Source organism: Onychostoma macrolepis, chromosome 03 (assembly GCF_012432095.1).
Source record: "Onychostoma macrolepis isolate SWU-2019 chromosome 03, ASM1243209v1, whole genome shotgun sequence".
In the NCBI taxonomy this organism is placed as follows: domain Eukaryota; kingdom Metazoa; phylum Chordata; class Actinopteri; order Cypriniformes; family Cyprinidae; genus Onychostoma; species Onychostoma macrolepis.
The window spans coordinates 55641570-55655068 of record NC_081157.1 but is presented as its reverse complement, the minus strand read 5'-3'; the positions used below and the strand labels follow the sequence as shown (position 1 = coordinate 55655068).

The 13499-nt window shown below is 36.4% G+C and overlaps 1 pseudogene; it reads right to left on the bottom strand.

The window, feature by feature from the left end:
• Nucleotides 1-5026: 5026 nt before the first annotated feature.
• Nucleotides 5027-11904, bottom strand: LOC131537303 (uncharacterized; annotated as a pseudogene).
• Between the last annotated feature and the right edge of the window lie 1595 nt (nt 11905-13499).

The following is a 13499-nucleotide window of genomic DNA, read 5'->3' as shown; positions in this document are numbered from 1 at the left end:
GTGCGGATATATTTGTACCAGCTCAACTATTCGACACTTCAGTGTGTTCATATTGCTAGTAACTTGGTGGTCCGTGTATCATCTGATCATTTTTTTTTTTTTTTTTTAATATTGATTTTTTTTTTTTTATTTAAAGTGCAAAAACAAGATTTTGGCTCGATTCTCATTTTTTGGTTCACGGGATAGAAAACGGATAACGACTTCAAAATTCGTTTTGCCCTTGTGGGCGGTCATGAGACGCCCCTTTCTGCCGATTGGTCAACCAAATCTGAACCCGTGACGTCATCAGTCTTTCCTCTGTTCCGTTCAAGAAAATAATAGTCCTCTGCTGCTGTATCAGTATACCGATTCTTAAACTGTACGGGGCAGGTCCTAGATCGGGCTTTCTTCTGTGCAAACTAAGCGTTTACAGAACTATTTATTTCAGAAATTTGAATCAGCACCAAGCCTGTTTTATTTAGCTGTGCAGAGTTAAATCAGTGTGAAGCTGCACTGTGCAGAGTGGATGAGAAGCACAGATAAGAAAAGATAGAAAAAAAAACAAAACAAAAACAAAGACACCAACAGGTTTTGCTGTATTGGTAAAGATTATATAATCACACCTTCATTCCACACAGAACCCCAATATAGAACAACAGGCTATTTAGGCTATATATCTATGTACTCTTGGTTGGCTTGAAAGGGGTGTTTGGTTAGGCTAGTTCTTCATTTATTGAATGAGGAGTTTGTTATCCTTCAGTGACTTGTGTTCTAAATAGCTACTGAACGTAAACAATTTAAGCTCGTTATAAATGCCATTCCAAAAAGTTTTATAAATCTATACAAAACTTTTGTTTACATGCCAGATGGATCATGTGAACTCTCATCACTTCTCTTTAATGTAACGACCTCAAAGCTTCCCAACAAACGTATTCGTTCTTGGTTGTCTATAGACTGGGCTTGCTTCTGTGTAGATATAAATTCTATTCTTTGCATCAGCTGGGCATGGCTGGGTATGATATGACAGCTGTTATACCCTACCCTGCTTAATTGTTTGTTTAATTAAGTAAATATTTACTTAATTCATTTCAAAATAAATATTTTAAACACTAATACGAAAAGGAAAGAATACAATTGGGTATAATACACTCAAAAAAAATGGTTTTGTGCCACTGTCCGTTTTATTCAGATATTTTTTGTTAAAACAACACAAATATATTTCATTTTCAGCCAAAACACTATTGTATTGTGTTTAATTAACTTAAACTGTTTAATGTTCCATTTTACTTAATTATCAATTGTTAAACTAACGTAAAGGGTTTAATTTCGCCATTCAAAAAAACCCCCGGATATGACGATTTCGAACGCCTTTGATGAAGACGGCGCGAAGGCTGTGCATCATGGCGTCTAGAAATACCAGTCAGGTAAGAAAATCTAAAGTTTTCTTTGTGTTAAGCCAAAGTCTTTCATTTGTTAGAGTTTTTATTATGCTTTTAGTGTTTTGTTTTCGAGTAGTTATTGTGTAACTGTTTACCGCGCCGTTATGATTTCGTGCGGTTGGGAGATGTGAAAGCGCATGTCTTTCTGTCGTGTTTGGACTGTAACGTTAGTGTATATGTAACGTTATGCGTCCTTGTAGAACAGACCATGGGTCGAATTTTTTTTAATTCAGATGGTTTTCCTTATTAATGATATATGAGCAGTTAAATAAAACCTCCCTGTGCTCTTTCTATCCTACTCAATCAGCTAAAGCACGGAAGCAAGTACAAATAATGCCACAGTCGACTTCTGCATACATTTTAACATTTTATCTGCTATTCTTCTTTTGTAACAGCATGCATTTGATCACTGTTTTCTTACTTCATCGCTGCCTGATGAAGGAATGTCACAACTTTACTGACGGAGGAGAAAACAGTTTTGGCAAAAGTAAGTGAAGTGCTGTATGCATTTTAATCATTTATAAACCGAAATAAGAATGATTACACTGAATAAACATGAGCGATGCAAGTCTGCAGCGCTACTTTGTGTATTGCCGTTACCAGGGAAACAATAATTGTTTTGCTTTTTCAGTTATTATTAGAGCAATGTGAAAACTAGCAGTTTGCCAAATGTAATCAGTTTTATTTTTTGGATTCAACTTGGACTAATCTACATTTTTATGTAACTGAATTTAAAAAAAAAAAAAATTGCTAACTTTTAAGACTAGTCCTAAACTTTTATGCAACAGCCCCCAGGTCTTAAAGGGGTGGTTTATTGCAATTTCACTTTTTTAATGTTAGTTAGTGTGTAATGTTGCTGTTTGAGCATAAACAACATCTGCAAAGTTGCAGCGCTGAAAGTTCAATGCAAACAGAGATATCGTCTTTTAAAATTCTGGAAGTTTAATGCCTACAAAAACGGCTGGTAAGAGACTACAACGAACTACTTCCCGGGTCTGATACGTCACGGACCCAGATAAACCCCGCCCTCGGGAACATGTAAGGAAGGGGGCGGGGCCATGCTGTGATGCTTTAGAGAAGAGGAAGAGAAAACTAGGGGTGCACGTAAAAATATATTTATATATGAATCGTGATTCTGTCTTCTAACGATTCTAATGGATTCACAAGTTTCAAAATTAATGTTCTACAGCAGCAGTTCTTAATAATGTTCCTCGAGTCGCCCTGCTCTGCAGCTCTCTCTCTCTCTCTCTCTCTCTCTCTCTCTCATTCAGATCGTCAGATCAGCTCCAACAAAATGTTCCAATTATACATTTTCACATAGCAATGAGAAGCGTTATACATGGACGTGTGTGCAGTTGCCGTACTGTATTAAAGCTTTAATCAGAATAAAACCGTATATTAAAAGCTAACATAAGCAGTAGCATAATAACAGCGTATCTAAACGTATGAGACAACGAACAAACAAACATACCATTAAGAGCCGTGCTTGCACAGGTTCTGCGCGATCTTCACTAATATCCTCTGCGTCTCAATTGGGCTCAAATTGATAAGCAATAGACGTTTCTATATTGTTATAAATCATTGTTTACAATACAACAGGAGCACATGCCGCTGAGCTGAGGGGCGGGACATTTAGACGCACGCTCGGCGGTTTAGTGAATCACAACACACTGAGCCAGCTAACCAATCAGAGCCCATCACGTATTTCTGAGGGAGGGGCTTCATAAAAACAGGAAGTAATCGAGGCGTTTGTCAGAGAATATGAAAAATATGAAAAATAATGCGTTTTTAAAAAAAATGAAGCATGAACACATGTTAGACTGCACCCCATAAACACAATCAAGCCTAGAAAAAAAACCAGTAAACCACCCCTTTAAAAAGGTCTTTATAAGTTTTAAATTTGATTTTAAAAATCCTGCAGATACGCTGTAATAATATTTTGTTGACTTTTGTTACAATCCATGGCTTAGCCTATTTGAAGTTTTGGTTATGAACATGGAGGACGCGGTCATACAATGACTTCAAACCGGACAGTACTCTGAGCTGTTCACATTATACATATGCTCCAGATATGTAATCACATCCACCCTTTTGGAATGATAAACATATTCATTACTCAAGCAAATAAATCATTGATTTGTTTTTGATCATTGAATTTGTCTTTGCTGTTAAACTGTATGGGTGTATGGGTTCCACCAGAGAAATGACTGAAGTCGATAGTGTGGGACCATTTCGGGTCCACCAAGAATGACCAGGGCGTCATTTAAATATTGCCGTAAAAACTGCTGTTAAAGAGCGAATACATAAGGGATAATGCACGGCTAGCCAACCTGTTCTCGCTGTGCAATAAACGATTTTAATGCACGATGTGAAGGCAAGGACCACCTGACGCGAAGTTCGTTAGCTCGAACATTCTGCCCGTTTCAGAGATGAAATGGTGCGGTGACAGAGAGTGCGTGTGTGAATTAGCTTACCTGCATCTGCGCGTCACTACAAACAATGAAGATTTGAGTTTAGTTATTTAAACAGTCATTTTACCCCCTCTTTGCTGATTAATATAATGTAGCGATCCAGTATCTAAGCTATTTTATTAATGAAAGTCGCTGGGCAGCGTTCACAACACGTTTCTGTCCTCCTAAACGTTTGTGTGGGCAGCTCGATCTCGATCTCACAAACCAAAATAATAGACATGATTTTCTCAGGCCTTATGTAAAATCAGATGAATAAAGATTATTAAAATGAATAAGTATGGATGACAGTTGATTACAATAATAGTTTAGTTTATTCCCCTCATTAGTAACAGTGTCCTCTGTGGGATAAATAAAGTTAATATTAGTCTTATATTAATAATACTTAATTAATATTGTGATTTATCATCCCTGTTATAGTATTATTCATAAGTCAATTTATTTTTCACAATCTCTCCAAGTTCTGTACCTCAGGTCCAAAAGAAATGTAGAAAGAATGAAATGAAAACACCAAATACATTTTATTTTCAAAAGGGAAATACTGACATGGATGTTTACAGAGCAGAGGTCACCTTTTTTAATTCCAATAGGAGAGATGGCCTTTTTTTTTCTTTAGTATTATTATCTTGTGCTGTATTATTGGTTACTGTGTTATTTCTGCTTCAGAAGGCAGCAATAAATTACACTTTAATATCTAAAGAGTGTTTGTTATTTTATGTTGTGAAATGAATAAATGCATACTAATCATAATAATCGTGAAACCGTGATTATTCCTCAGACTATAATCGTACCAACAAAATCAATAATCGTTGCATCCCTACCAGCCACTGAGTTTTAGGGTTATGGTCACGCAACGATACTGACGCCTTCACTTCCAGGTCAAGAAGCTGTCAATCAAAAACTCAGTAGCCAATGAGAACACACCGCTGTTAGCCCCGCCCCCACGAGAGCATTGTGCCAGAATGGCGAACGAAAACTTCAGAAGCGTAAATGAAATCTTCAGAATCGTAAACGAAAACTTCAGAAGCGTAAATGAAAACTCTGGAAGTGCATTTGTAAGTACAGATCAGCGAATGAAAGATGAGAAAACAGTTGCAAAACCTGCAGTGTATTAAAAACGAGGTCCAAGATTTTGCCTGTAATTTATTTATTTTTTAGTTTCAAAGACATTTTATTCAGTTTCAATTGATATTTTCATACGTTTCTTGAAAAATTACATTCATTTTATTTGGCACAAATCTAATTCCATAGGCAACACGTCCAGCGATGTCAAAGATGTACACAGTGGGGGGATATTTAAAACTTAGCAGAGCATCCCCGTGGTCCCGTGCAGATTCCTGCCACCATAATGGTGATGTATAATATACAACACCATGGGTGCAGCCCATATGTAATACTCCACCTGTGTTAAAGTGACAAGAATGACAAATTACATACATGTTTTCTGCATAGATGATGGTACTTAAACAAAAAAAGTAACCCTACACAAATGAATTAATGACACTGAAAAACAATATCTTAGCTTTTTTCAGCTTTACAAACATTTTGGGGTAAACCTCCTTATAAAGGAGAAGTTCCTCCAGCCTGTTTATAAGGTCTGTTTGTGAGCCAGTTGTTGACACTCCAAGACAGTTGCATGCCTTCACCAGGTCTTCTCTTTTATGCTGTGGAGAAATTACTTTCTATTAGTGTTGTTCGTGGGAAAAAAGTTAATAGCGATACATTGAGTGCTTACACGAATACTGTGAGACTTCAAGTATAAATATTTACCGATTTAGAGTCCAGTATTTGTAAAATATGTTCTTCACCAATGTCCTGGCTTTCACGGCATACAGAGCTCACCCTTTCACTTTGAGAGAGACCTTTGAAAACTTCTGTTTTTGGAAGCTTGTCGTGTAGTCTTGTGTGTTGTCCAATCCAAGGAGCTAAGGCTGAATATGTCAGTGGACTTGAGGAAGGATTGTTAGATGAGTCTGAGGAACAGAATTTTTTCTAAGATTAACATCAGTTAATTTTTGGTTCTACTGCTACAAAACCCAAGGCTTTACCCTTAATGTTGAAACGTAATATATTATTAAGACACATTATTAACATTAATGGCAATAGTACTGTTAAACAATTGAAACAGTATTTTCATTGGTACCGTCACAAAATCCAGTGGCAATGATCTCCTTTTGCAGGTTCTCCCATCTTGCTGCCACATTAACAAGGGTGTCCTGGAGGCCAGTGTTCTGAATGTCCGGGCGTCTCATGAGATTGACTGGAAATTATAGTAAAAGGGGTTGTATGTGAATGTGTGTTATTTTGAAGGCCTAAATGTTGTGTTAAGAACATTTACAGATCTGAGGGTTTTTATTCAGATTTGACTCTCACCTGGTATATCAAATGCAACTTTCCAATTGGTGTCTGCTATGACAATGGATGGATGATAACCACAGCGGTAACAAAAACAATTGTATGAGTACTGCCTTAAAGCACTGAAATGGTAGAATGCTTTTCTTAGCATGTTGATTGGCAAAGCAGTTCTTGAATGGGATTCAATTGTTCTAAACAGCCGACCCACAGCAATATGATTCTGTGGAAAGTAAATTTAATAGAGGTTTTACTCCACTGATGAACAGTTTTGCATGATTATTGTGAAATCTTGAAACATGCTCTCTAAATATCTAAATTTTGTGTATACTTACTGAAACACCAGCAGTCAGAAAAGAGCATAAAGGGATTGACAGAAAAATTCTGTTATTGTAGTTGTGAAACCCACTCTCATATTCTTGAAACCGGACCAGGTTTCTGCAGACAGGACACTCCTTGGCATAGACAGAAACACCTAGATATAAAATAAATCAATTCAAGGTGATTTTTAAGGTGAGTTTTAGTAAGAAAGAAAGTTGCTCATTAACCATTACATTAGTCATTTTACCTTTAAACTGTTTAAATATTCCATAAACAGTTGCTTGTCGGGTGATGAGTATTTTGTTTCCAAGATCTGGAGGACATGGGCCAGGACAGTATGGGCACTGTACTTAGGAACGGGCTTCTCTGTTGTGGTTAAATCCACTGGAAGGTCTTCTGGTATCCTTTTTGAACTCCAGAAGTAGTTGGTTTCCATGATGATACTACTACGTGAATGTTGGTGAACATCATCACCAGCACTGATCATCTCCTCAACATCTTCAATATCCTCATTTGAGGTGTCCACTGCATTTTGTAACAGCTGGGGATGCTCTTGAAAAAGCCACCACATGGATAAGTATCTATGGACACAACTGATCCGATTTTTTGTACCTCTGCACTGGCAGTGCCACTTACCAGTCTTACTATCAAATGTGCAGACTGTTCTTCCAAACTTACACCAATTGTCCTTTTGGCCTGTGTACACAGAAAAGTATATATATCGCTCAGAAAGGCCATGCTCACCCCAAAAAAATAGGAAAGACAGTCTATGTCCTCAGAGCAAGCCTGCTGGTTTACTGCAGTGCACTCTTCAAGTCTCGATTTTGAAAAAAGTCCTTTTTCTTGCATCTCCTGCAGGGACTCGTTGCGTAGTGCTGGTGGAGGACTGTATGATGTTGCTGTCCTGGTCCTTTCTAAGTGAAAACATTCTTTCCCAGGGTTTCCACTGTTTGCAGCAATGCTCATGAAGTCTGTGCATGCCTGCACTTCACAGGCAAAATAATTTAAAACAGAAGACTTTTGCACATGTATTGGTAGTCTCATCCCATGAGATTCTTTTGTTGTCACATATATTCCATTCACAGAATCAACGCATATCATTGGTTCCTGTCTGCCATGCTGCTGTCTTCCATGTCTTTGGTAGTTGGATGTGCTCGTGAAATGAATCCCACATTTCTTGCAGAACAGGTTCTCTTTCTGAACTGGGTCAACATGGATGGTGTCCAGGCAGGGTTTTCTGTCATCTAAGAAATAATGATACATTACATTATGACATTTTCCACTTTATTACATTTACTGTGTAGGATGGCTATGTATTATGTGTCGACCTGAGGCTTTTTCTGGGAACATCAGACCTGTTGTTGGCACACAACAAAGACAAACAAACAAAATGTATCATTACAAAATTAAATATTTAAAAAACAATAGTACAAGTTTCAAAATTGACAAAACACGTACAACACGAACAATGCCAGTGGCTCCTTCTACCACTTTGTCGATCAGGACAGTAACATGGTATTGAGAACTTGCCTACAAAGAGCGATAATGGAATTAACATGACAAGTAATGGATCTTGGATATTATACATAAAACAACATATATTATAGTGATTTTACAAAATATTACATAATTTATATTACATATAAATATTACATTACATTTACATTTTTAACAATTACTTACACTTGTGTCACCATCTGTAAAGTGAATGGCAAATGTTAGATGCCGTTTGGATATATGATCACTGGATGCTGTAACAGATGTTCTGCAGTAACAGCAGTCCTGATCTCCTCCAAGGCTTCAAAGCTCCTCTTCACTGACAAACTCAAACGTCCTTGCTGAAAAAGAAAACTAATTTGAATAAGCAGACCAAAACACCATCAGGATGACAAAGAATATTTGCTACAATATCACTCCATATCCTAAATCAGTGGTACTAAATCTTTTTTACTCCATGGCCCACTCCTATCTCAATCAATACTGCAAAGCACCCCAACCTTTTTTCTTCACAAAAACAGTTGTAATTCTAGTGTTATTACTTTGCAAATTCATGTTATTATTTGTTAACAAAATATATTAAAGATAGATTTTAATCTAAAGTGCTCTTTTTTTGGAAACATACTTTGCAGAAATGTCACTACAGAGTGTATTTACAACTTTACAGTACTTTGTTCAATTATACAGTAACATTAACAAATAAGAAGTCAACCTATCATACCAAACAAGACCACAGGGAAACGCCAAATGACTGCACATAAACTCAGCGATCTGAAGGCGGCTCTGTGTCATCAGTGAACAGTTCCTCTTTCAGAACAAGCTGACATGTATGTGTTTGGAGCGTCTGATGCCCTTACATTAACACCACTGATCCTCACAGTGCATTATTTTTGACAACTACGTGAATATACTGAACTAAGCAGAAATATGATATCATAGTCATGACTTATGCCCGTACCCAGGCTTTGAAAATTAGTGAGGTAAGGTGAGGTGGGTAATTCTATTATTATAGAATTGTGCTATAATAACCCCTACAAATACAACTCATTATATACACTGTAAACACTTTAAAAGAGACAGACATTTAGATGTTTATGAAAGATGTTTTCTCTGTTTCGGAGGGATGATCATTTTTTAAATCATACCCTATTTATTGCATCAAAACTTGTTAATAATTTATAGTTAGGGGTGGATCATTTTATCAGTCGTTTATTATTCATGCAACAATACATATTACTGTTATAGTTTTTATTAACAACCATTGCTATAGCTGATAACTTTGTCTATTGCTCTTATGAATGTTTATAGCATGATTTGTGACAATTTAACTACTGAATGGAATACTTTGCGTATTTCATTTCATTAACCTACTTGTTCTACAAATCTGTGCACTAGTGTGAAATGCTACTGTTTTTGATAGAGTTGATAACGTTTCTGACTGAAAATATCATATTTTTTACGTTTTCCTTAACGAATGTGCTATCCTGTAAGTAATAATCTGTCCATGGGCTTTTTCTAAAACAAACAAAAACGAAAAATAAACCAAAATTATTTAAAATCTTTTTCAAATATAAAATGATATAAATATGATACAGATATGGTTGACCCTAAACTGCAACTTCCTACTTCATTAACTTTCTAAAGTGTTAAATTAAGTGACAAATCCCAAAAACGCTTATAATAGCTGGATCTATCAGTGATGCTGCGCCCGCGCCCTCACTCACAACTGGTTCATTCTGCGTCTTGCAGCGATCATTATCATACCGCGGATGCTAAACATTCTTGCAAACTGTCTAAACTGAATTATATATGTCATGCAGACATTCATAACTACATGAAAACATTACCGAGGTCCAGAACTCGGTGACCTCATGATCAGTGCGCCGAGAGCACACATACACAGTTCGTCATATCACTACTACTCTTACTGAAGTAAGAAATGTTGTTGATGTTAAGAAAATGCCGAATTATTTTGCTTACCTTCCATGCTAAAATTCTCCAAGAATCGTCAACACCTTAAAAAAAATTGAAAAGTAAATATAGCGACTATAAATTATTTTTAGCGCCTTTCCATGCATGTAGCTGTAGCCAAAAAAGTGTACTTACGCAAAAAAAGATGTCCAGGTTATGATCTTTCAGGCCCGTCGTCCTCAAATCCAGGTTCGCTCACAACCAATCAGATTGCTCGGTTACAGTTCAACGTAGTTCAACCAATCAAAAACTTCTTACGTCTGAAGGCTGGGGGTCGTCGGTGTTGTATTTGTTTGCGGGTGGGGGTGGGGTGGCCGGTTTCAAAGCAATAAACGTCCCGGGTCGATGACAGCCCCCCAAAACCCGATGTAACTTAACTACTTTTAAAAGTAGTTTTTTTTTTGTTTGTTTGTTGTTGTTTTTTTGCATTTGTTTTAAATATAAGCCTGCACGTTACGTTTGTCATTTTACAGCCTTGAATGTACGTATATAAACATAACCTTTACATCCATAACGGCGGATTGATGCATATAAACAAACAAACAGTGCATTTCTACATTTATTTACCTGTTCGCCACATAACTTAAGTTTTATTCCTCCCTTAAGCATAACGGCTCGCGCAGCCCCAAAGTGTCGCGCCTGCCTCAACATCTCTCTCTGTTTACACTCTGATTGATGCTTATGAATAAACAAACAGTGCATTCTACATTTATTTACCTATTTGCCAGATTATTACTCCCTTTAAAACCATAATGGAGCGCACAGCACCTAAGCATCACGCCACCCGTTTGCTATAGCGGTGACGGGTCGCGAGGCAAGCGGTGGCAGGTCCAGTGGCAGCCGCACATAGCGGTGGCAGGTTAAATGGCAGCTGCCCCTGCCACGCAAAGATTTTACCCTTAGTGGAGGAATATCTGGTGATGTGGTGATCTGGTGACGCAGGGCACTTATTACCATAGACATATAAATACCTAGACGCCTCATTGGCCGCTTCGGGCCGTTGCTGCGATACGTCAACACGTCCGCCATGTTTGTGAGGGCAAGACTGCCTTAAAAACAAATGGAGGTAAACGGGGGAGCTGCATTTTTTCAGGATAAAAACACGATAACGTTTACATTTATCAACCAATTTCAGTGGTTTGTGATCTACATGGAGTTAAAAATAACTCTGCCTCCAGTTATTCAGTTAGGCTTGGAAAATTAATAATTTTCTTAAGAAATTGTAAAAGCTCACACTCACACTCGTGTTGATTTGGCTGATTTTTTTCGGTTAACAATTCTAATATTGATGTAGTATAACTGTGACATATACATGTAATGTAATTTTAATGTAACATTAAATGAAATTAAGTTGTTTCATTGCTTTCTCTGTCTTCAACCCCAACATTTTAGCTTTTCTCGTGCTTCAGGTCAGAACACAGCTCGTTCCCTTTGAAATACTGAGGGAAAAAATCTAAATAATACATATTTAAGCACTAATAATTTACCATCATTGAGAAAATTGAATAAAACCAGCAAATACAAATCAAAAAGGGACACACTGGTATTCTGCTTTTTATTTTCATAGCACTCTATACAGATATAAACTCCACAACAAACAATAACAAATGTAACTGATAATCCTTTATGGATCCAGTAAAACTTATAGTGGTAAACTAATATGCACTGATGCACAGCAGAAATATAGTGAATGTGATATGTAATATTAAAATGTATACGTAGTACAAGTGGTAGTAAAGTGAATAATATAAAAAGCGAGTATAACAGCACAATAACTGATATAATAGATTTATAATAGCACAAGTTATATGTGTAATACAATAATAAATAAATGAATAACAATATATGAATAATAGCAAGTAGAATATGTAATATCAAGGGTGGAATAATACAGAATAGACAATAATGAAGAATAAATTAATAGTAAATTATAAAGTAAATTAAATAATCATGAAAAGTACAGTTTTATAATGGTATTTGTGTAATAATTATTAAACAAAGTAAGACACAACTAATGACAAGCAAATAAAATTGTGGTCATGAATTCCAAATTGTGTTTAATTAATGAGCTCCTTGAGTATTTTATATATTTCGTTGTGACGAAAAAACCTGACTAATAAAGACTAAATCTCCACTGCTTCCCTCAAGATTTTCCTATATTTTCTAATTAAGTTTTTCAATGAATGAGTAAAATAATGTAAACAACTTGACAAAGCTTGACATTTTGCTCTACAATGCAAATCACACACACCCATGCGGAAAACACACATTCTGAAACAGTCCTTTATTTTTCAATATGTTACTACATAGGAATGTTTGGGGTGTGAGTGTGTGCAGTTTACGTTGTACAACAAAATGTCAAAGTATAGTTATGTTTAACACAGACCAGAATATGACCCCCCCCCCAAAATAACCTTCCTATAAATCAAAATTAATTATCATTATTACAACATAAAGAGCAATAATAAACAATGATTTTGTCATGATATTGCAGCTTCACTCATTAAGGAGTTCCTGTGTTTATCATTTCTAGGCTATTTACATTATGCAGTTTTTGTGTAAATGCACATACAGTACATGATCAGCACTAAACAGCCTGTGTAAATAAATTTAAATGCAGTCTATAGTATTGTGATTGACTGAAAAAACTGGTTATTTTTAAATATTTGACAAAAACGACAGAAACATTTAATAAGGTAATTATATTGTTATAAAAGAACCCTTACAAAGGTTAAAAAATGCTCCTGGAAGTGTGTTCCGGGGAGAGAGAGTGGCTTGAATATGATCAGGGTCATTCAGGGCTGTTCTGGGTTTTAACGAGTACAAATACAACATTAGGCTGTGGAGGTGTAGCCTAGTCTCTTGGAAACGCAGAGAACAGGCTTTCCTCAGCTTTCCTTAAGGCTTGCTTTGTCCTGTTTGCAGTTGGCTACAAAAAAATATATATATATATATATATATATATAATCAGTACACAGTTTTATGATAAGCTATGAAATCCTTATAATCAAGTGATGATAAACTTACTCTTTGTAAACGAATAGTGAAATTAAAGAGAGATGCTTCAGCTCCATCCCTGATACTGACAGTCAGACACTGCCTTGTCAAAGTGCTCTCTGTACATATTGTGCTCATAACACAATTTAGTGTATGATATAAACTACAATACAAGTTAAAACTTAATAAGAATTCATTTAAACTTTGATTTCGTATAAAGTCTCAGCTTTCACTGCTTACTGGCCATATCGCTAGCTATTAATAGTCTGACACTGGTGGCTAATTAAGCGGTCAACATAATGCTAAAAATGACAAAAAAAACATCCAGAAACTGTTCAGTCTCACCTGTGAAAGATAATCCCCCGAGATCTGTTGTTATTAATGTGCGAGGGTCTGTAGATGCCCAAGCTGCCGCTGAGTCAGGTGTGTTTTCTTCTGTCCCGGGGTGAGAGTTATGGAGAGTTGCACCAATATG